The following is an 8,211-nucleotide window of genomic DNA, read 5'->3' as shown; positions in this document are numbered from 1 at the left end:
GTGTTCGGGCGGCAGACACCCTATCCGTTTTAAGAGTGCGCTTAAGACCTTCCTTTTTGATAAAGCTTATAGTTAGGGCTGATTAGATTCAGCCCCTAGTTTTGCTGATATAGGCTTAGTTTGTCGGGGGACATCTTACTTCTTCCTTCTCTCTGTCTATACCTGTGTACTCTCATGTTCCGATTAACCCAGCTTCCCCACATTTTTCTTTTCTTTTTGGTGTCTATATACACCGGGATCCGGAGTCATGGATGATCCTGCGGTCCTGTGTCCTGGATCGCGGGCCCTGGATCTTGAGTCGTGGCTGTGGTCCTGGATCATCGGTCCTGGATGGATATCCTCGTGGATTCATCCTCCTATTATACACACATGCATTATCTTTTCAATTTACACACGGCATCTATTGCACGTCTGTCTGTCCTGGGAGAGGCATCCCTCCTCTGTTGCTCTCCCTGAGGTTTCTCCCATTTTTCCCTTTAAACTGGGTTTTCTTCGGAAGTTTTTCCTTGTACGATGTGAGGGTCTAAGGACAGAGGGTGTCGTATTGTATACTGCCATTTCACGTGGCAGTAGGGTGAAATGTTACAGGTGTGGCGACATTGGTTGCGGTGCATTGCAGTAAAGCCAGTGAAACTAACTGCTACAACTGAGGAAACATGGGCCGTGACGGTAATGTATTGTCTGTTATACTGTTTGATAAATTGTTCTCGCTCTGCCCATCCTTTTAAAGTGTGCTTCTCAGGTTGTTTATCTGTGTTGCTAAAGATGTGGTTGGGTGTGGGAGGAGCGGTTGGCAGTGTGAGGGTTGTATGTTGCAATTGTTGGGTTTGTTGGAAGTGGGGTGCCTTATGTCTTGTATTTTTTGTTGTTCATTACTGGTGTTTTTTTTTTTTTGTCAGGGTTGGTGTGCCGGTGGTCCTGGGGACAACGACTTTAAGGGGGGGGGTGGGGTGTGACGACCCCTGCCTTGTTATCTCTGGTTTGTGTGTATGTTCCTTTAAGGTTTTCCCTTTGGTCTATCAGCTGGGATTGAGGACACCTGGCGGCTGGAGTTTTGGAGCGTCCACACTACAGCTTCAAAAATAGCTTGGAGTTGGGCGTGTCTGGAGCTTGGGGATTTTATTCAAGCAACACGACCAACAACCAATCACATGAATCTCTCCGCCCCCCGACATACAAAGCAAAAACCCCCGGGGATTTTATGCGAGCAATATATATATAAACTCCCCAAACAGGCGAAAACCTACCAGTTTCCCCCACTGTCTCTGCCACCTCCCTCCATGCCTGGTTCCTCCGGTTTGTATCCCGGTAGGTGAAGAGGGTCTGGTCATACAAAACCGGGTGATTTGCTACGGCGATAGTTAGTTTCTCCTCCGACTTTTTTTGAAATATAGAAATGAACGGCGGGATATCTCTCCCAGCTTAGACGCGGTTTGATTGGCTACGGCTTCAGCTGTCAGATTTTGGGAAACGGGATTTGATTGGCTGGCGCTGGCTACTCCGGCGTCAGAAGTTGAACATTGTTCAACTTCTGTCGCCGGAGACGCCTGAGACGGACCGCTCTGCTAACCACAATTCAGTTCGGCGAAAAAGCGCGGCTACGTGACGTCACCCCATTGAAAGTGAATGGGCAGATTGGAGCTTTCGACGCTGTAGTGTAGACGGGCCGTTAGCCGGATAAAGGACCGGGCCGGATCTCGCTCTCTCTCTCTCTGGCAGGAGGATGCAACGCGAAGAGAAGCCACGACCAGCTGACCTCTTGTTTCGTCGTTTGTTTCGCCTGATTGTGTCCTTCAGCAGCAGTGAATAAACTATTTTTCTATTCACGCCCTCGTTTTCTGTCGCGCGTTTGTTGTGGCTGAGAGCCAAGCCATGACACAGTATCAACACTAATTCGGCTGACTTTTTTATATTTGATCCAATTGGTAGACAGGCTATATTTACACCATAACGGTGCACAGCTGATAGAAAGGGATATTTTTGTAGTTTTTAAAGATATTATTTACTGAACTTATCTTTCCAACTCCTCATGCAGTTGACTGTTACAGGTCTATACAGGTTCATGGTACAATGCATAAGCTTCAAATCGAGAGATTGAAACTGTATTTTTCCTTTACCGTTCTGTTTTAATTTCACAATAAAGTTAATAGTCATTTGTTTGATATTATTATGTTTTAACTACACCACTGTTTTTTTGTAACCCGTGCTGCCTAGTGGTTAAAGCACGTTATTGAATTTGTTGTTGAATACGTTTTATTTGATGAAAACATTTAAATATTAAGAGTAGCCTATATACACAATTGGGGGAAAGTAGAAGGTCAATGATAGAAATATGGAATAGAAAATATCAAGATACTGTAGTGGTCTCTACAATAAAACAGTTTAGTGCAGGACGTCCAAAGATATTAACAGGAGGATGTGCAAAACAGACAAACTAATAAGGCTTTATTTAAACATTAAAGAATACTTTAAGTTAAGGTCTTCTTTTGAATAAGAAAAAATCAACAGATAAATATTAAGTCTGACGAAGTACTTAACGTCCAATATATTGCATAGTTTATTTTGGCACTTGACAATCACCTTCCCTGAATTTGACTCAGGTGTAACTAAAGTCTGTAAGTGTTGTTTATATTTCACATCATTAATCAGAATCTGCAAAGTAACTAAAATAAATTGTGTGGAGTAAAAATACCAGGTTAACCTCTGAATTATAGTGGAGTAGAACAAAGTAGTATGCTGCTGTAGCAAAAAAACATTTCCCAACTTGGATCAATAAAGTATTATATCTTATCTTAAGATGATCGATGGCTACTGCCATATCTGCAAAATGTGCCTCTGAACCTTGACAAGTGCATGTTTGAGTCTTATCAATGAACAACAGGAGGGGTCACAGACATAAGACCAGCTGTTAAATAAAGCTCTTCTGACCTTAGCTGTCATGTGGGTATATTAATTCACCCATTTATTAATTATATGTTTTAAATGTGATAACACCACTGTGTTTCGTATCCCCTAAACCTCCAGACGTGCCCATAGAACATGCTGCGAAACACACAATGGCCAGCATGTGTATAGTTCTGGGGGGGGGATTCTGTGACCCGTCCAATTCCATTTTTGGAAAGTCTGCCATGGTTCCATTCCATTCATAGAGCTGTGACGCTCAGCGTAACCTTGTCACACTCCAACATCCAATCACAGGGCTTGATGACTAATCACAGGGTTTGTAAAGCAAGGCGGGTGTTGTAGTCCCAAACGATAGCTGGGGGTTCTGGGTAGTGTAGTGTCTTGGAAACTGTAGTGTCTAATTTCCGAAAAAACTATTTGTTTCTCTGAATCGAAGGTAAAAACACAAAAGCATTGTACACAATTTAAACCAATCAATATTGTGTAATTAACAAGGATAAACTTATGTGTTTTAGTGGGTGAGTAATGCAGATATCACTGTGTAATCATTTGACATTGAGGGGAATATATCCGGTTTTATTATGAAAACTTTGAGACCGGAAAAACTGTTTTCACCCACCCTAACTTTAAATGGAAGCTGCATACACGTTATCCTGGCGAGACCTCAAATCATCTTCGTAATATCTATCAAACTATAGATCCTACACATCGACTGGACGTGGATTCTAAGAGTACAATATACACTTCTCGCCAGAAATCGAATCAAAAAGCATTGGACTCCACACACATTCATTCTTCCCGCTTACATCCCCCTTCGCTCCTCCTCTCTGGGGGCTGTGGTGACGTAGGGGACCTCCCCTCTCGCTTCTGTGTCCGATATCGCGCATAACAGAGGATTCAGACATTGTACATTCAATACATAACTAAACACGCCTTTTTTCCTCATACTCTTTTTCATGACTTTTTATTTATTGCATTTTAGCGTAGTCATATCTACCTACGTCTGTAAACAAACTTATTAAAATAAACTGTACCTTCATTTAATATTCAGCAATAATATATCTCAACGTCTATACAGTAGATGTAGTGTTAAAATCTGCAGGTTTTGGTGTGCAACATTCCGTGTCATTTTCCACTTTACATTCACATCTCTAGAAAACGTAATATTAGCCACATGCTAAATGCTAACCGGAGATGAAGGATTTTAAGAATAAAAGCTTGGCATTAAGATTGTGCGAGAACTTCCGTTTTTTTCAGAATAAAACAGCTTTTAAGCTGATGGTATGTTTAAACCAAATTATGCCATAACAAATTGATTTTAATTTCTAACAGAATAGATCATATTTGTTAAGTGTTATTATGGGAGAATTACTATTATTGTGGTACTAGCCTACTGCCTTATTATGCCCATATTGAGCAGAGCATATTAAGACCAAAACTCATGTACAACAACTTCCTTACTTGCAATAAATAAGCACTAATTAGAGGGTTATTGAGGAAAAACTCTCAACTAATGGCTTATTACTTGTAGAATATGGTCATGTAGAATAAGGCATTAATAAGTGTTTATAATGACCAGAGTTGGGTGTTACAAAGTAACGCGTTACTGTAATAATTTACTTTTGTCGGTAATGGAGTAGTGTAACGCGCTACTTTTATAATTCAGTAATCACACTATAGTTACTAACATTGCCCCGACACGCGTTACTTTGTTACTTACTAAAATCAGTCATAATCAAACCTCAACAAACACCTGCAAAGAACACATGCTAAGGTGAAGCTAATGCACAGCTATTTGTTGTTTGTTTATATCATGTGGTCTGTTCTTCTTCTCTGTTTCCCGGTTGTTGCCTGTTTTGAATGATGAATACACACTACCGCCGCCTGCTGGTAAGGAGAGTTATTGCCACTCACGCATGCGCAGTTCGTACGTGCTCGGCTGAAGTCTTTGCGGTGTCTGGTTCCAGTGCAACACATTACATTACATTGCATTTAGGTTTAACCATGTCCTGGATGTAGGAAGGGCCAGATCCATTCGCAGCATGGTATGCAAGTACCAGTGTCTTGAAGTGAATTCTAGCAGTTACCAGAAGCCAGTGAAGGGAGCGGAGGAGCGGAGTGGTGTGGGAAAATGTAGCAAGGTTGAAGAACAGACGAGCCGCTGCATTCTGGATGAGCTGCAGAGGTCGGATGGCACATGCAGGTAGACCAGCCAGGAGGGAGTTGCAGTAGTCTAGGCGTGAGGTGACGAGAGCATGGACCAGAAGCTGCGTCGCTTTCTGGGTCAGCTGGGGACGTATCTTCCTGATGTTGTAAAGCGTGTATCTGCAGCAACGGGTTGTAGCAGCGATGTTTGCAGTGAAGGACAGGTTGTTATCTAGGATCACACCCAGATTCCTTGCAGTCTGGGTCGGGGAAACAACAGAGGTGCCGATGTTGATCGTCAGGTCAAGAGTGGGACAATCTTTTCCCGGAAGGAAAAGCAGTTCAGTCTTGTCAATGTTGAGCTTGAAGTGATGAGCGGACATCCACTGAGAGATGTCAGCTAGACAAGCAGAGAAGCGTGCAACGACCTGGGTCTCTGAGCGGGGAAAGAACAGAATTAATTGGGTGTCGTCAGCGTAGCAGTGGTATGAAAAACCATGCGGGCTAATGACAGATCCGAGCGAGTTTGTGTACAGGGAGAAGAGGAGGGGACCAAGAACAGAGCCCTGAGGGACCCCTGTAGTTAATTGACAAGGGTCGGACTCGGACCCTCTCCAAGTTACCCTGTAGGTACGGTCTTTGAGGTATGAGGTGAGGAGGGAAAGTGCAGAGCCTGAAACTCCAAGTTCTTGGAGAGTGCGAAGGAGGATCTGATGGTGCACCGTGTCGAATGCAGCAGACAGGTCCAAAATGATGATGACAGAGGAGAGGGATTCTGCTTTGGCAGTGTGCAGTTCCTCAGTGACAGCAATGAGAGCAGTTTCTGTGGAGTGACCTGCCTTGAAACCAGACTGGTGCAGATCCAGAAGGTTGTTCTGATGAATACAGGAGAGTTGTTTAAAGACAGCGCGTTCAAGTGTTTTAGACAGGAACGGGAGTAGAGAGACAGGCCTGTAGTTTATAACATCAGACGGGTTGAGAGAGGGTTTCTTTAGGAGAGGGTTTACTCTTGCCTCCTTGAGACTGTTTGGAAAGTGACCAGAAGTTAGAAAAGTGTTGATGAAATGGGTGAGAAACGGTAGAATATCAGGACCGATAGTCTGAAGGAGGTTTAAAGGGATAGGGTCCAGAGGACAGGTGGTAGGGCGGGCAGAGGTAATGAGGGTAAGAACCTCACTTGGAGAGAGAGGGGAAAAGGAGGTTAGTGTGCGGGTGGAAGGAGGGTCTGGTGACCCAGCATTGAGTAAAGGTGAGTCAGAAAAGAAGAGCGAATATCATCAACCTTTTTTTCAAAGTGGTTAACAAAGTCGCTTGACAAAAATGAGGAGGGGGGAGGGGCTTTGGGAGGGTCCAAGAGGGTGGAGAAGATGGAAAAGTTTTTTTGGGATTGGAATAGGAAGATTGGATCTTATCTTGAAAGAAAGTGCTTTTTGTCTGAGAGATCGAAGCAGAGAAAGAGGAGAGGAGAGGAGAGCCTGATAGGTTAGGAGGTCATCACGGTGTTTGGATTTCCACCGTTTCCGCTCTGCTGCCCTAAGGACGGTTCTATCAGCACGCAGTGCGTCATTTAGCCAGGGAGCAGGAGGGGACTGACGAGCCTGCCGAGATGTGAGAGGACAGAAAGAGTCCAGAGAGTATGAGAGAGTAGAGAGGAGAGTTTCTGCAGCAGAGTTTGGAGGCAGGAGTTGGAACGAGTCAGAGGAAGGGAGGGCTGAGAGCACCGATGAGGCAAAGATAGAAGGGGAGAGGGAACGGAGGTTACTGCGGACAGGTGCAGGATGAGAAGAGATTAGTTTGTTATGTTTGGAAAGGGGTAAGAGAATGAAATGAAGAAGTGATCAGATGTGCGGAGCGGGTTTACAGAGAGGTTAGAAGTAGAGCAGTTCCTTGAGAATATGAGATCAAGGACATTGCCAGCTTTATGAGTTGGTGGGGACGGAGACAGTGAGAAAGCAAAGGCGGTTAACAGAGATGTTAGTTTGTCTATCTTCCCCGTCTGGAGGTTGAAGTCTCAGAGAAGTACAGTGGGAGGGGCAGTTTCAGGGATGTGTGAGAGGAGATGATCTAATTCCAAGAAGTCCCCCAAGGCGCCTGGTGGACGGTAGAGAACAACAATGGTTAATTGTATAGGATGGGTTACTGTTACGGCATGGAATTCAAAGGTGGAAGGAGTGCAGTTAGGTAGCTCGAAGAGGGAAAAGCTCCATTTGGGAGAGAGTAGGAGACCAGTGCCACCTCCTCTGCCAGTGGGTCTGGGTGTATGGGAGAAGGAATATGCTATGGAGAGAGCTGCTGGGGTGGATGTGTTGAATGGAATAATCCAGGAAACCCTGGTACATAAGTATTCATAGCCTTTGCTATGACGCTGAACATTTAGGTCAGGTGCATCCTGTTTCCACTGATCATCCTTGAAATATTTCTGTAACTTGATTGGAGTCCACTTGTGGTAAATGAAATTGATTGGACATGACTTGGAAAGGAACACACCTGTCTATATAAGGTCCCACAGTTGACATTGCATATCAGAGCACAAACCAAGTCATGAGGCCCACCCCGAAACTTATATTTCTCGGGAAATCTGAATTGTCAACGGGGGGGGGGCTGTTAGACACTCGAGATTTGTCAACGGGGGGGTGAGGGAGGCGCTCGTGAATTGTTGTTACGGAAACAGAGGGGTTTTTGGTCATAGATTTTAGGTTGCCATAAGGCTGTTGACGGTCTTATTATAGGCTAACATTCATTGGTTGGTTTTGTGGGACATTTGTAACGCTGTGCCAACTTGGGCAAGCACGCAGGCAAACTTGAGGAGCGCACACAGGAGAGAGAGAGTGTGCAGCGGTCTGTTTTGTGAGAGAGCTGGCTTGAGAGTCAATTTCTCATCAAAATATAATTGATTGCCAGCCTCCCTTTTCCCTGGCTGGCTTGCAAGCTCGTTGGTAACGTAACTGATTTCTTCTAATGTGCCTGCATCTGGCGCTGAGTTGCCATATTCCTTTCATGAACCACTTCCTGATATCCATTGTTGCAGATAAATATAAATGATAATAGCCAAACTAACCTAGTAAGAGTAAACTGACAGGCTGCTGTGCCGCATCTCACTCAAAGACCCACACGACTCAACCCAGCGAGGAACCAGTCTCGCACGCAGCCTTTCATTCAGAA

This window comes from Pseudochaenichthys georgianus, chromosome 1 (genome assembly GCF_902827115.2).
Source record: "Pseudochaenichthys georgianus chromosome 1, fPseGeo1.2, whole genome shotgun sequence".
Classification (NCBI taxonomy): Eukaryota; Metazoa; Chordata; class Actinopteri; order Perciformes; family Channichthyidae; genus Pseudochaenichthys; species Pseudochaenichthys georgianus.
The sequence above is the reverse complement of the archived record's forward strand: the minus strand, read 5'-3'. Positions refer to the sequence as shown.